Here is a 19752-nt window from a genome sequence, read left to right on the forward strand (position 1 = left end):
ATAACTTATAGGGTCAGGAAGCTTCCAATTCCGATTCCAATTCTTCCCTTAGTCATAGAGAGGAAGAAAAGGAAAAAAAACTTTGGCCAACTCGTGCCTTTTGAATATATTCTTATTTCCAGCTCATCAGCCATTCAGAAGGTTCCTCCTGACATGTTAAGCACACCAAAAATAAGACCTTCACATGGTCTGATCTGGGATACCAGATTTGTCCATTAACAGATCATTATAACTTTACAGAAGTATATCCTCAACCTCCTCTACTATGAGGAGATAACATCAACAAAACATATTACTTATATTCATAAGGACTGAGCTTGGCCAGTCCCCCATTGTAAATATAGTTGTGAAATATGCAAAAGACAAATAATTGGGAATACTTAAGAAAATTAGGCCCTTGTGATATTTGATAAAATATCAGCACAATTGGATAATAGTAGTAAGGAAGGAGATAGACAAGGTAAAGCACAGATGATTAAATGGGAAAAGAAATTGAAAACATTATGGAAGACAGCATATATGTAACAATCTGATGTGCATATCTGTGGACTAAAACATTTAGAATAACTAAGACAGTGAAGAAACTAAATAGTCTTTAAAAACATTATCTTCACCTAACAAACCTCAATATTAGAGACTTTCAATTCAACAAATATTTATTCAACCCTTACTATGGAAAATGGCTATCTACCAGGCCTGGAGTAGACCCTATCTCTCACAAACAATTCAAGAAAAGTCTAAAAGTGCACCAGAAATAATAGTGCAAAGAATATCAAAGAGAAGAATCTAGAAGTCCTTCATATAATCCAGGACAGTATAAAAAGACTGTCAGAATCCTTCAGAAGCTCCAGACCTCTAGAGATAAACCAGAGAGCCTGGAATACAAAGTGCACAAGCAGCATGAGCCTAGCAGGAGACAGACAGACATACATTGAGAAGGACAGACAGAGAGGAGCAAGCTAAATCCAGTTGATGAATCCATCCAGAATCATATTAGGGAAGACGACAAGATAATAACTTTCAAGCAAGAAATGTCACCTCTTCCAGGAAGCCTCCAGCACAATCAACAGCATCTGTTTGGGGACTGTCAAGGTGACAGCAAGGGATTGAACCAGCCCCAAGTTCAGGATGGTGCAAGGAGAAGGAGACAAGTAGCCATAGTTTAAACTTGAGTCAAACCACTAGGAGATGGATTCAAAACCCATTAATTCTTGCAAGAAGGTGAAACATATTCTTCGCCACTATATTCGCAACAACATAGGCACATTCAAGAGTGTATCACAGGTAAACATACTTACACTAACTATGCCATCTGTTAGGTGGGAGCCACTGGAGGACTTCTAACAGGTGTTCTGGCTCTAGCAGGTTACCTCTTGATCTAGGCAGACAGGAAGACAGGATTGGAGACATCACAAGGGGTTAAAAAAACTTACTTTATTCCATTCTTCTCAAAGGGTTTGCTGATAATGGGAGCACCAACTCCTATAGCATTCCCTAATTACTCTTCTTGCAGGAGTGAGTGAAAATATAGTAGAAGCTACAACTCCAACAGACCTCCTAAGCCTCAATATGAGCTGGTTGCTGTAAATGCACGTGCATATTCCACTTATGTATTCTTATACCCCCCAGGCCTTGATGAGAGCAGATCAAGGCATGCACAGTATTGTACTGTCACATTCCCCAATTACTGACCACTTGATTTATAGGGTGACAAAGAAAGAATTTTGCCAACATTAAGCTCACAGGTTAATTTTAGCAATATCATCATTCATTATAAGCACAGTAAACATTATATTATGTCATCCCTATATCTTACTGTACAGACACAGTAGGAATTGTTTACAACCACGATTCTGGGAAATTATATTTATGATCTTAGGAATTAAAATCTAAAAAGAATAACAAAATCTTCCTTACACATAAAGAGTTAAGAAACAAACTGTGTCTGATCGATACACAACATCATAATGCAGAAACCAAGGATGGAAGAATGAGTAAATGCCTACCATGTACAAATCTTGAGAAGGGAAGCATAGTACCTGGAAAATATCCATACTTTTGTAGCTTAATGTTGTTGGGGGGAAAATGACATCTCCCAAAGTTATAATCCTTTCACCAGTGTAGAACACTGTATCTGGGAGCCCCTTAATCCCAGATTAACTAAGGGGAAGTAGTGGGGGGAGAGGGGAAATCTCCTCATCCTATATTTGTTTCAGTGATAGAAGCTTGAGAATTTAAATAAGCATTTTCTTAGATTAAAACACATTCAAGGGGGGTGGAGCCAAGATGGCAGAATAGAAAGACGCACATACACATAGCTCCGAACCCACAACCCATAGAACGGCTACAGGGAAGTAACTCACGGTGAATTCTGCACCCAGAGGCCACGGAACATTGGAGCCAGGGAGATTTCTGTTCTGGAGAGACCTGCAAACCTCTCGCGGGGGGTCCTTTGCGCTGCGGACTGGGCGCCAGGACTGGGAGCTGAGTGCAGCCCTGCCGCGGCAGCAGCACCAAGAGGAAAAGATCCGAGCGGGCTTCAGGAACAGGATCTCCAGCGGCCACACGGGCCCCTCCACCCACAGAGCGACCTGCAAACCTCTTGCAAAAGATCCGTCACGCTGCAGACACGGAGCGCAGCCCAGACCTGCCGCGGCTGCGGCTCCGAGAGGTACAGATCAGAGCAGGCTTCAGGGACGGGATCTCCAGCGGCCACACAAGTCCCTCCACCCACAGGTGATGGGGGTCGGTGAGAGAGTCTTTTTGGCGGGTAGAGAGGGGAGTGGGGTGCCCCCATAACTCAGGCCCCCCCCCAAGGTAGAAGCTTAGAGGTGGCTGCAGACCGGGGCTCCGCAAGCGGGCGGGAGCCTGGATCCATTGTTGAAGGTCTGTGCATAAAACCCCCTGAGGGAACTGAACCTGAGAGGCAGCCCTGTCCCAACCTCAGCACCTGAACTTAATCTCACACTGAATAGCAGCCCTGCCCCCGCTCAAAGCCCTGAGGCTGGAAGCAGCATTTGAATCTCAGACCCCAAACACTGGCTGGGAGGATCAAGAGGCGAGGTGGGTGTGAGGAGAATATTCAGATATCAAGTCACTGGCTGGGAAAATGCCCAGAAAAGGGAAAAGAAATAAGACTATAGAAGGTTACTTTCTTGGAGAAGAGGAATTTCCTCCCTTTCTTTCTGATGAGGAAGAACAATGCTTACCATCAGGCAAAGACACAGAAATCAAGGCTTCTGTGTCCCAGCCCACCCAATGGGCTCAGGCCATGAAAGAGCTCAAAAAGAATTTTGAAAATCAGGTTAGAGAAGTAGAGGAAAAGCTGGGAAGAGAAATGAGAGACACGAAGTCAAAGCATGAACAGCAGATCAGCTCCCTGCTAAAGGAGACCCAAAAAAATGTTGAAGAAAATAACACCTTGAAAACTAGCCTAACTCAATTGGCAAAAGAGGTTCAAAAAGCCAATGAGGAGAAGAATGCTTTCAAAAGCAGAATTAGCCAAATGGAAAAGGAGATTCAAAAGCTCACTGAAGAAAATAGTTCTTTCAAAATTAGAATGGCACAGATGGAGGCTAAGGACTTTATGAGAAAACAAGAAATCAAAGAACAAAGCCAGAAGAATGGAAAAATGGAAGATAATGTGAAATATCTCATTGGAAAAACAACTGACCTGGAAAATAGATCCAGGAGAGACAATTTAAAAATTATGGGACTACCTGAAAGCCATGATCAAAAGAAGAGCCTAGACATCATCTTTCATGAAATTATCAAGGAAAACTGCCCTGAGTTTCTAGAACCAGAGGGCAAAATAAATATTCAAGGAATCCACAGAACACCTCCTGAAAGAGATCCAAAAAGAGAAACTCCTAGAACATTGTGGCCAAATTCCAGAGTTCCCAGGTCAAGGAGAAAATATTGCAAGCAGCTAGAAAGAAACAATTCAAGTATTGTGGAAATACAATCAGGATAACACAAGACCTAGCAGCCTTCTACATTAAGGGATCAAAGCGCATGGAATAGGATATTCCAGAAGTCAAAGGAACTAGGACTGAAACCAAGAATCACCTACCCAGCAAAACTGAGTATAATTCTTCAGGGGAAAAATTGGTCTTTCAATGAAATAGAGGATTTTCAAGCACTCTTGACGAAAAGACCAGAGCTGAAAAGAAAATTTGACTTTCAAACACAAGAATGAAGAGAACCATGAAAAGGTGAACAGCAAAGAGAAGTCATAAGGGACTTACTAAAGTTGAACTGTTTACATTCCTACAGGGAAAGACAATATTTGTAACTCTTGAAACATTTCAGTATCTGGGTACTGGGTTGGATTACACAAACACACATGCACACACACACACATACATAGAGACAGAGTGCACAGAGTGAATTGAAGAGGATGGTATCATATCTTTAAAAAAAAATGAAATCAAGCAGTGAGAGAGAAATATATTGGGAGGAGAAAGGGAGAAATTGAATGGGCAAATTATCTCTCATAAAAGAGGCAAGCAAAAGACTCATTAGTGGAGGGATAAAGAGGGGAGGTGAGAGAAAAACATGAAATCTACTATCATCACATTCCACTAAAGGAAAGAATAAAATGCACACTCATTTTGGTAGGAAAACCTATCTCACAATACAGGAAAGTGAGGGATAAGGGGACAAGCAGGGTGGGGGGGGATGATAGAAGGGAGGGCATGGGGAGGAGAGTGCAATTCGAGGTCCACACTCATGGGGAGAGATAGGATCAAAAGAGAATAGAAGTAATGGAGGACAGGATAGGATGGAGGGAAATATAGTTAGTCCTATACAACACAACTATTATGGAAGTCATTTGCAAAACTACACAGATTTGTCCTATATTGAATTGCTTGCCTTCCAAAGGGAAGGGCTGGAGAGGGAGGGAGGTAAAGAAGTTGGAACTCAACGTGTTAGGATCAACTGTCGAGTAATGTTCTTGCCACTAGGAAATAAGAAATACAGGTAAAGGGGTATAGAAAGCTATCTGGCCCTACAGGACAAAAGAGAAGACGGAGAAAAGGACAGAGACGGATGATAGAAGAGAGAGCAGATTGGTGATAGGGGCGATTAGAATGTTTGGTGTTTGGGGGAAGAGGGGATAAAAGGGGAGAAAATTTGTAACCCAAAATTATGTGAAAATGAATGTTAAAAGCTAAATAAATAAATTTAATCAAAAAAAAAACACATTCAAATCACACCCCACAAAATCAGTCTTCAAGGTGATGAAAAGTAGTGTAGAAAGAAAAAAAATGAAAGGTAAAGGCATGAAAATTAAAAGCAGTCAATACTAAGGTTCCCTGGGGTCAAAGTCCTAAAAACTCTCATATTTTTCTTGCTCAGAGTTCCACAGATGGGATCAAAACACCTGGGGATAGAGTCAATCCAAATTGTTCCAAGTCAATACATCCTTTGATCTCTACATTGCTGAGTAGTTTTATGAAAGCATGAGACCTCTTTAGTTCCACCAATGTCCTGTACCACCATTGTGGGGGTGGAGGAAGGGACCTTAGAAAAGACAAGTTGAGGAAGAATAAATCAGAAGATCCCTCCACAATCCTCCCCCTCCCTCCTGTATCACACTTCTCCACACTTCCCTTCCCATCCTTTATCCCATCCCCATCATCAGATAGATGCCCAAGGATCTTATGTGTGCATGTATGGAGATGTATGAGAGGAAAAGTCAGTACAACTAATGGATGCATTGGGAAAATGTGTGCAATGTGTGAAACCTGCAGACCTCACCTCCAGGAAGGTAGAAGAAAAAAAGCGAGTATAAATTGAGAGGGGAAGATATTTGTGACTAGAGACAATGTCTCTGAGAACATTCCAGTTGCTACAGACTTACTCTCTATGGAGTATAGTCCTTCAAGGGGAAAATGGACATTTAATGACATAGATTACTTTCAAGCATTCCTAATGAAAAGACCGGAACTGAGTAGACAATTTGATTTTCACCTGCAAGACTTGAGAGAAGCACAAAAAGGCAAAGATAAATGAGACATTGTAAGAGAAATCAAAAAAGCTAAGCCATGTGCCTTTCTGTAAGGCAACACTGTTTTTGTATATTTTATGAATTTTATCATTATTAGAGAAGTTAAAAGGACTCTAAATAGAACAAGGGTGTGGGAGTAACTTGATGGTATTGAGATGATATAAAAAATACATAGGTAAAAGAGAGGAGGAGGGGAGATGGAAAGAATGGGGAAAATTGTCTCACATAAAAGAGGAACTCAAGGAAGAACTTTTATAATAGAGGGGGAAGGTGAGAGAGATGGGTAATACATGAACCTCACTCACATCTAAATTGGTTCGAAAAGGGGAATATATATACTCAATTGTTATTTGAAATCTGTCTTACTCAACAGTGAAGTAGGAGGCGAAAGTATTAAGAAAAAAGAGTGTGAAATGGGGAGCAGATAAGAGAAGGCAATGCTTAGAAGCAAACACACTTTAGAAGAGAGAACGACTGGGGTAGGAGCCAAGATGGTGGAGTAAAGACAGGAACTCCCCTTAGCTCTCTCCCAAATACAAGTAAAAACAACTGTAAACAAATTCTAGAGCAACAGAAACAAAAAAACCATAGAGTGAAACAAATTAACAGCCCAATGCAAAATCAGAGGCCTAGAGAAAAGTTTTGTTGCACCAAGCTGAGAGAGAAGAGCAGTACAGCACAGGCACTGTCAGCATAAAAAGGACATAGCAAACTCAGAATAGGACTCAGGAGGCTGAAGCACTGGCAACTGCAGCATTTTCCAGACTTCTCAACCCATAAACACCAAAGACAACTTAGAAGGTTAATGGGAAAGGTCAGTTTGACCTGGGTGAGAGAGGAGCACAGTCCAGCCCTTGCCCCAACATAGCCGCAGTCCCATCAAACCAGAAGCAGGCCTTGAGGGTGATTGAATGATTAATGACAGTGGCAGCAGCTGCTTCCAGAGCTCTCAGCCCACAGATGGTAAGGGGGTCAAATAACTAATCAGAAGGACATTATAGGAGTCTATTTCCTAACACTGAGACAAGATTCTGTTGCTTTGCTCATACTTGGAGCTAGATCATAGTCTTGGGTGGCAGTTTTGGGGTGAGGAAAAATACTGGCATAGCAGAATTTCTTCCAAGAGTGAAGATTGGACCCTCCCCACAGTTTCAGATCATAACAGAATGCTTGTAGTTGTTCACTGAGCACAGTATAGGAAAGGAGAGGAGGAAACACATCTCCTTCGACTGTACCACCTTGGAAGAACTCAAAATTTGCAGGTCCCTAAAAGTATCTCCAAAAACAGCTGCTCAAAACCCCTGAAACTTGGGACAGTTCATCCTCCACCCTGGAAGCAGAGTTCTACCTTAACAAAAAGTTAAAAAGTCAAGTAGTAGGCTGGGAAAATGAGCAAACAACAGAAAATAAACATTGACAACAGAAGTTATTGTGGTAACAAAGAAGATCAAAACACATTCTCAGAAGAAGACAGCAAAGTCAAAGTTCCTACATCCAAAGCCTCCAAGAAAAATACGAATTGGTCTCAGGGCATGTAAGAGCTCAAACATTTTTTTTGAAAATCAAGTAGGAATGGAGGGAAGACTGAGGAAGGTGGTGCTCAAAAATTGAAACTCTAATGCGGAAGGGAAGTGAGAAAGGAAAACTAAAATCATAAACAGGGGTAAAGAGGATAGAGGGAAAGACACAGTAAGTAATCACAACCAAGACGGTGAATGGGATGATCTCTCCCATAAAATGGAGACAGATAGCAGAATAGATTTTAAAACATGACCCAAATATATGTTGTTTACAAGAAACACATTTGAAACAGGGGGATATACATAGGGTAAAGGTAAAAAGTTGGGGCAAAATATATTGTGCTTCTGCTGATGCAGAAAAAGTAGTGGTAGCAATCCAAACCTCAGGCAAAGCAAAAGCAGAAATACATCTAATCAAAAGAGATGAGGAAGGGAACTATATCCTGCTCAAAGTCACCATACATAACAGAGAAATATCATTACTAAACATACAGGTACCAAGTGATGTAGTGTCCAAATTCTTAAAGAAGAAGTTAAGGGAGTTACCGAAAGAAACAGTATAGCACAACTATACTCGGAGGTACCTCAGCCTCCCCCTCTCTGAACTTAACAAATATAACCTCAAAATAAACAAGAAAGAAGGGAAGGAGGTAAATAAAACTCTAGAGAAGGTAGAGATGAGAGATCTCTGGAGAAAATTCAATGGAGATAGAAAGGAACATATCTTTTTCGAACCAGTACATGGCACATTTACAAAAACTGACCATGTACTAAGGCATAAAAACCTCACAATCCAGTGGAGAAAGGCAAAGATAGTCAATGCATCCTTCTCAGATCCTAATGCAATAAAAAGCTTATGTAATAAAGGATCATAGAAAGACAAACCAAAAATTAATTGGAAAGTAAATAATCTAATACTCAAGAAAGAGTGAGTTAAACAACAAATCATAGAAACAATCAACAACTGCATTCAAGAGAATGACAATAATGGGACAACCTGTCAAAACTTGTAGGATACTGCAAAAGCAGTTCTTAAGGGAACTTTGTATCATTAAATGCCTACATGAATAAAATGGAGAAAGAGGAGATCAGTGAAATGGGAACACAGCTGAAAAAGCTAGAAAAAGAACAAAACTGAAGAAAAAAAAAGAACAAAACTTAAAACTCGTAAGTAAATACCAAATTAGAAATACTGAAAACCAAAGGACAGATGAATAAAATTAAAATTAAGAAAACTGTTAGACTAATAAATAAAACTAAGAGTTCATTTTAGGAAAAAACCAATCAAATTGATGCACCTTTGGTCAATTTGATTTAAAAAAAGAAAGCAAAAAAACCAAATTACCAATATCAAAAATGAAAAGGGTGAACTCACCTCCAACGAGAAGAAATTTAAAACATTAATTAGAAATTTCTTTGCCCAACTATATGCCAAAAAATTGACAATCTAAATGTGATAGATGAATATTTTTAAAAAATATAAGTTGTCCAGATTAACAGAAGAGGAATTGAGTACTTAAATAGCTCCATCTCAGAAAAAGAAATTGAACAGGCTATCAATAAAATCCCTAGAAAAAAATCTCCAGGGTCAGATGGATGGACAAGGGAATTTTTCAAACCTTTAAAGAACAATTAATTCCAATACTATGTAGACTATTTGGGAAAACTGGTGAAGAAGGAGTCCCACCAAATTCTTTTTATGATACAAATATGGTTCTGATACCTAAACCAGGAAGAGACAAAACAGAGAAAAAAATTATAGACCAATTTCTCTAATGAATATAAATAAAAAAATTTTTAAAAGATATTAGCAAAAAGAATACAGCAACTTATCACAAGAATAATGCATTATGATCAGGTAGGATTTACACCAGGAATGCAGGACTGGTTCAATATTAAGAAAACTATCAGCATTATTGATCGTATCAACAACAAAACTAACAGAAACCACATGATTATCTCAATAGGTACAGAAAAAGCTTTTGACAAAATACAACACCCATTCCTCTTGAAAACACTGGAGTACATAAGAATAGATGGAACTTTCCATACAATAATAAGCAGTATATACCTGAAACCATCAGTAAGCATTATATACAATAGAGATAAGCTAGATTCATTTCCGATAAAATCAGGGGAGAAAGAAGGATGTCCATTATCACTACTGCCATTCGACATGGTACTAGAAATGTTGCGTTTAGCAATAAGAGAAGAAAAAGAAATTGAAGGAATTAGAATAGGCAAAGAAGAAACTAAGTTATCACTCATTGCAGATGATATGATGATATACTTAGAGAATCCCAGAGATTCAAGTAAAAAACTACTTGAAATAATAAACAACTTTAGCAAAGTTTCAGGTTACAGAATCAACCCACATAAATCATCTCCATTTCTATATATTACTAATAAAGCCCAACAGCAAGAGATAGAAAGAGAAATCCCATTCAAAGTTACAGTAGATGGTATAAAATATCTGGTAGTGTACTTGCCAAAACAAACCCAGGGACTATATGAACACAATTACAAAACACTTTTTGCGTCAATAAAGGCAGATCTAAGTAAGTGGAGAAACATCAGTTGTTCATGCTTAGGCTGAGCTAATACACAAAAATGACAATTCTACCCAAATTAGTTTAGTTATTCAGTGCCATACCAATCAAATGACCAGATAATTATTTTCTACAGCTAGAAAAAATAATATCAAAATTCATCTGGAAAAACAAAAGGTCCAGAATATCAAGGGAATTAATGGGAAAAAAAATATTAGGGTGGATGGCCTAGCCCTACTAGATCTCAAATTATATTGTAAAACATTAATCATCAAAATCTCTTGCTACTGGCTAAGAAATAAAGGGATAGAACAGTGCAGTAGGTTAGGTACTCTAGACACAGTAGTCAATATATTTAGCAACCTACTGTTTGATAAACTCAAGGACCCCAGCTTCTGAGTTAAAAACTCACTGTTTCACAAAATTTGCTGGGAAAACTGGATAACAGTATGGTGAAAACTGGGCATAGAACAATGCTTGACACCATACACAAGAATAAAATCCAAATGGATACTTAATTTAGTTAAAGAAACTGATAATAAAAACAAATTAGGGAAGAAAGGAATAGTATATTTGTCAGATTTATGGAGAAAGGAGAAATTTTTGACCAAACAAGAGATAGAGAATATTATGAAGTGTAAAATGGATAATTTTGTTTACATTAAATTGAAAAGGTTTTCCACAAACAAATCCAATGCAATCAAGATTAGGAAGGAAGCAGAAAACAGAGAAATACATTTCTCAACTAGTGTCTGTGAAAAAGGCCTCATTTCTAAAATATAGAGAGAACTTAGTGAAATTTAGAAGCCATTGCCCAACTGATACATGTTCAAAGAATATTAACAGGCACTTTTCAGAGGAAGAAATTGAAGCTATCTCTAGTCATATAAAAAAATGCTCTAAATCACTATTGATTAAGGAACTGCAAATCAAAACAGCTCTAAGGTACCACATCACACCTATCACATTGGTTAACACGACAAAACAGGAAGATGATAAATATTGGAGAAGATGTGAGAGAGTTGGAACACTAATTCATTGTCGATGGACTTGTGAGCTGATCTAACCCATCTGGAAATCAATTTGGAACTGTGTCCAAAGGGCTACAGAAATGGGCATACCCTTTGACCCAGCAATATTGCTTCTAGGACTGTATCCCAAAGAGATCATAAAAATGGAAAACAGTCCCACATGTACAAAAATATTTATAGCAGCTCTCTTTTTGCTGGCCAAAAACTGGAAATGAAGCAGATGTCCATCAATTGGGGAAATGGCTGAACAACTGTGGTATGTCAATCTAATGAAATATTGTTGTTCTATAAGAAATTACATACAGGAAGAATTCAGAAGGACCTGTGTGGACCAATGCTGAGTCAAAGGAGCAGAACCAGGAGAACTTAGTACATGGCAACAATCACAGTGTATGAGGAATTTTTCTGGGAGACTTTGTCCTTCACAGCAATGCAGGGACCTAAAAAAATTCCCAACGTACTCTTGAGGCAAAATGTCTTTCACATCCAGAGAAAAACCATGGAACTGGATCACAGAATGAAGCAGATCGTTTTCTCTTGTGTTATGTTTTTATTTGTTTTATGGATTCTCCCATTCATTTTAATTCTTCTATGCAACATGATTAAGTTGAAAATGTATTTAATAAGAATGTATGTGTAAAACCTATATAAGATTGCATGCCATCTCAGAGAAGGAGTAGGGAGGGAGAGAGGAAGAACGGCAGGGAGGTGAAAAATCTAAGATACATAGAAGTGATTGTAGAAAACTGAAAACAAATAAAATAGCTTAAAAATAAAAACATCAGGGGCGGAGCCAAGAGCAGAGTAAAAAGACACACATGCACCACCTCCTAACCCACAGACCATAAAATATCTGCAAAAAAGAACTACCAACAAATTCTGGAGCAGCAGAAGCCACAGAACAATGCAGCAGATGAGATTTCTGTTCCACAGAGCCCTGAAAACCTCTCACAAAAGATCATTCGCTTTGCAGATCCGGAGCAGAGCCCAGCCCTGCCTTGGCCACCCAGCACCAAGAGGAACTAATCCAGGCGGGCTTCAGGAACAGGATCGCCAGCCGCCGCCCGGGTACCTCCACCCACGGGCCCCAAAGGTTGGTGAGAGGGTCTCTCTGGCTTGCCAAGAGGGGAGTGGGGTGCCCCCATAACTCAGGCCACCTTGGGAGGCAGCAGCGGAGGCAGGAGCAGACAGGGGCTCCCCAAGCAAACAGGAGCCCATATCCATTGTTGAAGGTCTCTTCATAAAACCCCTGAGGGAACTGAGCCCGTGAGGTGGCCCTGAACCCACCTGAGCACCTGGACTTAATCTGACACTGAAAGGCAGCATTGCCCCCGCCGAAAGCCCTGAGGCTGGGAAGCAGCATTTGAATCTCAGACCCCAAGCACTGGCTGGGCAGGTCTGGAGGCAAAGTGGGTGTGAAGAGAATACTCAGAAGTCAAGTCACTGGCTGGGAAAAGGAAAAAAAATAAGACTATAGAAGGCTACTTTTTTGGTGAACAGGTATTTCCTCCCTTCCTTTCTGATGAGGAAGAACAATGCTTACCATCAGGGAAAGACACAAAAGCCAAGGCTTCTGTATCCCAGCGTACTCAATGGGCTCAGGCCATGGAAGAGCTCAAAAAGGATTTTGAAAATCAAGTTAGAGAGGTGAAGGAAAAACTGGGAAGAGAAATGAGTGACATACAAGCAAAGCGTGAATAGCAGGTCAGCACCCTGCTAAAGGAGACCCAAAAAAATGCTGAAGAAGATAACACCTTGAAAAATAGGCTAACTCAATTGGCAAAAGAGGTTCAAAAAGCCAATGAGGAGAAGAATGCTTTCAAAAGCAGAATTAGCCAAATGGAAAAGGAGATTCAAAAGCTCACTGAAGAAAATAGTTCTTTCAAAATTAGAATGCAACAGATGGAGGCTAATGACTTTAGGAAAAACCAAGAAATCACAAAACAAAACCAAAAGAATGAAAAAATGGAAGATAATGTGAAATATCTCATTGGAAAAACAACTGACCTGAAGAATAGATCCAGGACAGACAATTTAAAAATTATGGGACTACTTGAAAGCCATGATCAAAAAAAGAGCCTAGACATCATCTTTCATGAAATTATCAAGGAAAACTGCCCTGAGATTCTAGAATCCAAGGGCAAAATAAGTATTCAAGGAATCCACAGATCACCACCTGACAGAGATCCAAAAAGAGAAACTCCTAGGAACATTGTGGCCAAATTTCAGAGTTCCCAAGTAAAAGAGAAAATATTGCAAGCAGCTAGAAAGAAACAATTCAAGTATTGTAGAAGTACAATCAGGATAACACAAGATCTAGCAGCTTCTACATTAAGAGATCAAAGGGCATGGAATAGGATATTCCAGAAGTCAAAGGAACTAGGACTGAAACCAAGAATCACCTACCCAGCAAAACTGAGTATAATACTTCAGGGCAAAAAGTGGTCTTTCAGTGAAATAGAGGACTTTCAAGCATTCTTGATGAAAAGACCAGAGCTGAAAAGAAAATTTGACTTTCAAACACAAGAATGAAGAGAAGCATGAAAAGGTGAACAGCAAAGAGAAGTCATAAGGGACTTATAAAAGTTGAACTGTTCACATTCCTACATGGAAAGACAATATTTGTGAGTCTTGAAACTATTCAGGATGTGGGTACTGGGTGGGATTACACACACATACATGCACACGCACATGCACACACACACACAGAGAGACAGAGTGCACAGAGTGAATTGAAGAGGATGGGATCATATCTTTAAAAAATGAAATCAAGCAGTGAGGGAGAAATATATTGGGAGGAGAAAGGGAGAAATGGAATGGGGCAAATTATCTCTCATAAAAGAGGCAAGCAAAACACTTATTAGTGGAGGGATAAAGAGAGGAGGAGAGAGAAAACCATGAAGTTTACTCTCATCACATTCCACTAAAGGAAGAAATAAAATGCACACTCATTTTGGTGTGAAAACCTATCTTACAATACAGGAAAGTGGAGGATAAGGGGATAAACAGAGTGGGCGGGATGATGGAAGGGAGGGCATGGGGAGGATGGAGCAATTTGAGGTCGACACTCATGGGGAGGGACAGGATCAAAAGAGAGAATAGAAGTAATGGGGGGCAGGATAGGATGGAAGGAAATATAGTTAGTCTTATACAACACGACTATTATGGAAGTCATTTGCAAAACTACACAGATTTGGCCTATATTGAACTGCTTGCCTTCCAAAGGGAAGGGGTGGGGAGGGAGGGAGGAAAAGAAGTTGGAACTCAAAGTTTTAGGAACAACTGTCGAGTACTGTTCTTGTCACTAAGAAACAAGAAATACAGGTAAAAGGGTATAGAAAGTTATTTGGCCCTACAGGACAAAAGAGAAGGTGGAGACAAGGGCAGAAAGGGATGATAGAAGAGAGAGCAGATTGGTGATAGGGGCGATTAGAATGCTTGGTGTCTTGGGGTGGGGGGGAGGGGACAAAAGGGGAGAAAATGTGGAACCCAAAATTTTGTGAAAATGAATGTTAAAAGTTAAATGAATAAATCATTAAAAAAATAAATAAATAAAAACATCAAGTAGGAGAAGCAGAGGAACAATTGGGAAGAGAAATGAAAGTGATGCAACAAAATCATGAGAAAAAAGTCAACAGTTAGTAAAGAAGACACAAAAAAATACTGAAGAAAATAAACACCTTAAAAAACAGATGAGACCAAATAGCAAAAGAGATCCAAAAACCCAATGAGGAGAAGAATGCCTTAAAAAGCAGAACTGGGTGGAGCCAAGATGGCGGAGTAGAAAGACGTACATACACATAGCTCCGAACCCACAACCCACAGAACAGCTAGAGGGGACAAACCCATGGTGAATTCTGCACCCAGAGACCACGGAATATTGGAGCGAGGGAGATTTCTGTTCTGGAGAGACCTGCAAACCTCTCGCGGGGAATCCTTCACACTGTGGACTGGGTGCCGGGACTGGGAGCTGAGTGCAGCCCTGCAGCGGCCGCGACACCATGAGGAAAAGATCCAAGCGGGCTACGGAGACGAGATATCCTGCGGCCGCGCAGGTCCCTCGACCCACAGAGGGACCTGCAAACCTCTCGCAAAAGGTCCGTCACGCTGCAGACACGGAGCCCAGCCCAGACCTGCGGCGGCCGCGGCTCTGAAAGGTACAGATCCGAGCAGGCTTTAGGGACGTGATCTCCAGTAGCGGCACAAGCCCCTCCACCCACAGGTGACAAAGGTCGGTGAGAGAGTCTCTTTGGCGGGACGAGAGGGGAGTGGGGTGCCCCCATGGCTCGGGCCCCCCGGGAGATAGAAGCTGAGAGGTGGCTGCAGACAGGGGCTCCCCAAGCGGGCGGGAGCCTGGATCCATTGTGGAAGATCTGTGCATAAATCCCCTGAGGGAACTGAGCCTGAGGGGCAGCCCGGCCCCCACCTCAGCACCTGAACTTAATCTAACACTGAATAGCAGCCCTGCCCCTGCCAAAAGCCCTAAGGCGGGAAGCAGCATTTGAATCTCAGTCCCCAAACGCTGGCTGGGAGGACCAGGAGGCGAGGTGGGTGTGAGGAGAATATTCAGAGGTCAAGCCACTGGCTGGGGAGAATGCCCAGAAAAGGGAAAAGAAATAAAACTATTGAAGGGTACTTTCTCGGAGAAAAGACACTTCCTCCCTTCCTTTCTGATGAGGAAGAACAATGCTTACCATCAGGCAAAGACACAGAAATCAAGGCTTCTGTGTCCCAGCCCACCCAATGGGCTCAGGCCATGGAAGAGTTCAAAAAGAATTTTGAAAATCAAGTTAGAGAGGTGGAGGAAAAACTGGGAAGAGAAATGAGAGGGATGAAAGAGAAGCATGAAAAGCAGATCAGCTCCCTGCTAAAGGAGAACCAAAAAAATGTTGAAGAAATTAACACCTTGAAAACTAGCATAACTCAACTGGCAAAAGAGGTTCAAAAGGCCAATGAGGAGAAGAATGCTGTCAAAAGCAGAATTAGCCAAATGGAAAAGGAGATTCAAAAGCTCACTGAAGAAAATAGTTCTTTCAAAATTAGAATGCAACAGATGGAGGCTAATGACTTTAGGAAAAACCAAGAAATCACAAAACAAAACCAAAAGAATGAAAAAATGGAAGATAATGTGAAATATCTCATTGGAAAAACAACTGACCTGGAAAATAGATCCAGGAGAGACAATTTAAAAATTATGGGACTACCTGAAAGCTATGATCAAAAGAAGAGCCTAGACATCATCTTTCATGAAATTATCAAGGAAAACTGCCCTGAGTTTCTAGAACCAGAGGGCAAAATAAATATTCAAGGAATCCGCAGAACACCGCATGAAAGAGATCCAAAAAGAGAAACTCCTAGAACATTGTGGCCCAATTCCAGAACTCCCAGGTGAAAGAGAAAATATTGCAAGCAGCTAGAAAGAAACAATTCAAGTATTGTGGAAATACAATCAGGATAACACAAGATCTAGCACCCTCTACATTAAGGGATCGAAGGGAATGGAATAGGATATTCCAGAAGTCAAAGGAACTAGGACTAAAACCAAGAATCACCTACCCAGCAAAACTGAGTATAATACTTCAGGAGAAAAAATGGTCTTTCAATGAAATAGAGGATTTTCAAATTTTCTTGATGAAAAGACCAGAGCTGAAAAGAAAATTTGACTTTCTAACACAAGAATGAAGAGAACCATGAAAAGGTGAACAGCAAAGAGAAGTCATAAGGGACTTCCTAAAGTTGAACTGTTTACATTCCTACATGGAAAGACAATATTTGTAACTCTTGAAATATTTCAGTATCTGGATACTGGGTGGGAGTACACACACACACACATGCACACACACACACATACATAGAGACAGAGTGCACAGAGTGAATTGAAGAGGATGGGATCATATCTTAAAAAAAATGAAATCAAGCAGTGAGAGAGAAATATTGGGAGGAGAAAGGGAGAAGTTGAATGGGGCAAATTATCTCCCATAAAAGAGGCAAGCAAAAGACTTATTAGTGGAGGAATAAAGAGAGGAGGCAAGAGAAAAAGATGAGGTCTACTCTCATCACATTCCACTAAAGGAAAGAATAAAATGCACACTCATTTTTATAGGAAAACCTATCTCATAATACAGGAGAGGGGGGACAGGGACACAAGCAGGGTGGGGGGGAGGATGGAGGGGAGGGCATGGGGAGGAGAATGCAATCCGAGGTCGACACTCATGGGGAGGTAAAGGATCATAAGAGAATAGAAGTAATAGGGGACAGGATAGGATGGAGGGAAATATAATTAGTCCTATACAACACAACTAGTATGGAAATCATTTGCAAAACTACACAGATTTGGCCTATATTGAATTGCTTGTCTTCCAAGGGGAAGGGGTGGAGAGGGAGGGAGCTAAAGAAGTTGGAACTCAAAGTGTTAGGAACAAATGTAATGTTCTTACCACTGGGAAACAAGAAATACAGGTTAAAGGGTCAAGAAAGCTATCTGGCCCTACAGGACAAAAGAGAAGACGGAGACAAGGGCAAGGAGGGAGGATAGAGGAGAGAGCAGATTGGTCACAGGGGCAATTAGAATGCTTGGGTTTGGGGGGGGGGGATAAAAGGAGAGAAAATTTGTAACCCAAAATTTTGTGAAAATAAATGTTAAAAGAAACTGAAAAAAAAATTTAAAAAAATAAAAAATAAAAATAAAAAATAAAAAAAAATAAAAAGCAGAACTGGTCAGATGGAAATGGAGATCCAAAAGTTCACTGAAGAAAATAATTCTTTAAAAATTAGAATGGAGCAGATGGTAGCTAATGACCTTATGAAAAATCAAGAAATTTAAAACAAAGCAAAAGAATGAAAAATAGAAGACAATGTAAAATATCTCATTGGAAAAACAATTGATCTGGAAAATGAATCCAAGATACATAATTTTGAAATTATTGAACTACCTGAAAGTCATGATCAAATAAGAAAAGCCTAGACATCATCTTTCAAGAAATTGTTGAGGAAAATTGCCCTGATATTCTAGAACCAGAGACAAAAATAGAAATTGAAAAAATCTACCTATCACGAATGAAATTCGAAAATGAAAATTCCCAGGAATATTATAGTCAAATTCCTGAATTCCCAGTTCAAGAGGAAAATATTTCAAATAGCAAGAAAAAAAACAATTCAAGTATTGTGGAGCCACAGTCAGGATAATAGAAGATTTAGCAATTTCTATATTAAAGAATTGGAGGGCTTGGAATACGATATTCCAGAAAGCTAAAATTACAACCAAGAATCACCTATGCACCAAAGCTGAGAGTAAGCCATAAGGGGAGGTGAGGGGAAATGATCAGTTAACAAGATAGAGGATTTTCAAGCATTCTTGATGAGAAAACCAGAGCTGAACAGAAAATCTGACTTTCAAATACAAGACTCAGGTGAAGCACAAAAAGGTAAACAGGAAAGGCAAATCATAAGGGACTTAGTAAGGTTGAACTGTTACATTCCTACATGGGAAGGTCGTATGTGTAATTCATAAGGCTTTTCTCATTATTAGGGTTGTTAGAAGGCGTTTATATAGACAAAGGGCACAGATGTGAGTTGAATATGAAGGAATCATGATAAAACAAAATAATAAAATTAATATTAAATTAATACTAATTAATATGAAATTGATATTAGTTAATGTCAAAATAGTAAAAAAAAAAAAAATGGGTAAGAGAGGAAAGTCCTGGGAGAAAGAAAAATGGAAAGCTAGAATGGGGTAAATTATCTCACATAAAAGATGCAAGAAAAAGCTTTTACAATGGAAGGGAAGAAGGGGGAAATAAGGGGCAGTGAATAAACTTTATTGTCATCAGAATTGGCTCAGAGAGGGAATAAGATACACTGGCAACAGGGTATAGAAATCTAATATAACCTACATGAAAGCAGAAGGGGAAGGAGAAAAGAGAGACTGGAGGTGATAGAAGGGAAGGTAGATTGGGGGAAGCGGTAGTCAGAAGCAAAACACTTTAGAGGAAGGACTGGGTGAAAGGAGAGAAAATAGAATAAATGGGGATAGGGAAATAGGATGGATGGAAATACAGTTAGCAACAGCTGTGAACAAAAACTTTTGAAATAAGTTTCTCTTCTAAAGGCCTCGTTTCTCTAACATAGAGAACTCTGTCAAATTTATAAAAAATAAGAGCCATTCCCCATTTGATAAATGATCAAAAGATATAATCAGTTTTCAGATGAAGTAATTAAAGCTATTTATAGCCATAAGAAAAATATTCTAACTCACTTGGAGAAATGTGAATTAAAACAATCCTGAGATACTACTTCGTGCCTATTAGATTGACTAATAGGAGAGAAAAGATAAATGACAAATATTGAAGGGAATGTAGGGGAAATGAGACATTAGTACAGTGTTGGCAGAGTTGTGAACTGATTCAGCCATTCTGTGGTTGAAACCTGGAAAGTTTTGCATGCTTTGATACAAAGTAAGATTTACTGAGTACCAAGTATCAGTAATATTGTAAGAAGATCAGCTATGAATGACTTAGCCATGTTCACAATACAATTATCCAAGACAACTTTGAAGGACTTAGGATGAAAAATGCTCTCCATCCCCAGAGAAAGAACTGATGTTGTCTAAATACAGTTGAAGCATACTTCTTTTCTTG

General features: G+C 39.7%; 1 protein-coding gene and 1 gene segment (V, D, J or C); both read left to right on the forward strand.

Moving 5' to 3' along the window:
* Positions 1–19752, forward strand: part of LOC140517968 (immunoglobulin alpha-2 heavy chain-like) — a gene marked incomplete at its 5' end in the record, with an annotated part of 937512 nt that overhangs the window by 812643 nt on the left and 105117 nt on the right. The window lies entirely within an intron of this gene.
* Positions 1–19752, forward strand: part of LOC140529449 (immunoglobulin heavy constant epsilon-like) — a 321603-nt gene that overhangs the window by 254827 nt on the left and 47024 nt on the right.

This window comes from Notamacropus eugenii, chromosome 1 (assembly GCF_028372415.1).
Source record: "Notamacropus eugenii isolate mMacEug1 chromosome 1, mMacEug1.pri_v2, whole genome shotgun sequence".
NCBI classification, from domain to species: domain Eukaryota; kingdom Metazoa; phylum Chordata; class Mammalia; order Diprotodontia; family Macropodidae; genus Notamacropus; species Notamacropus eugenii.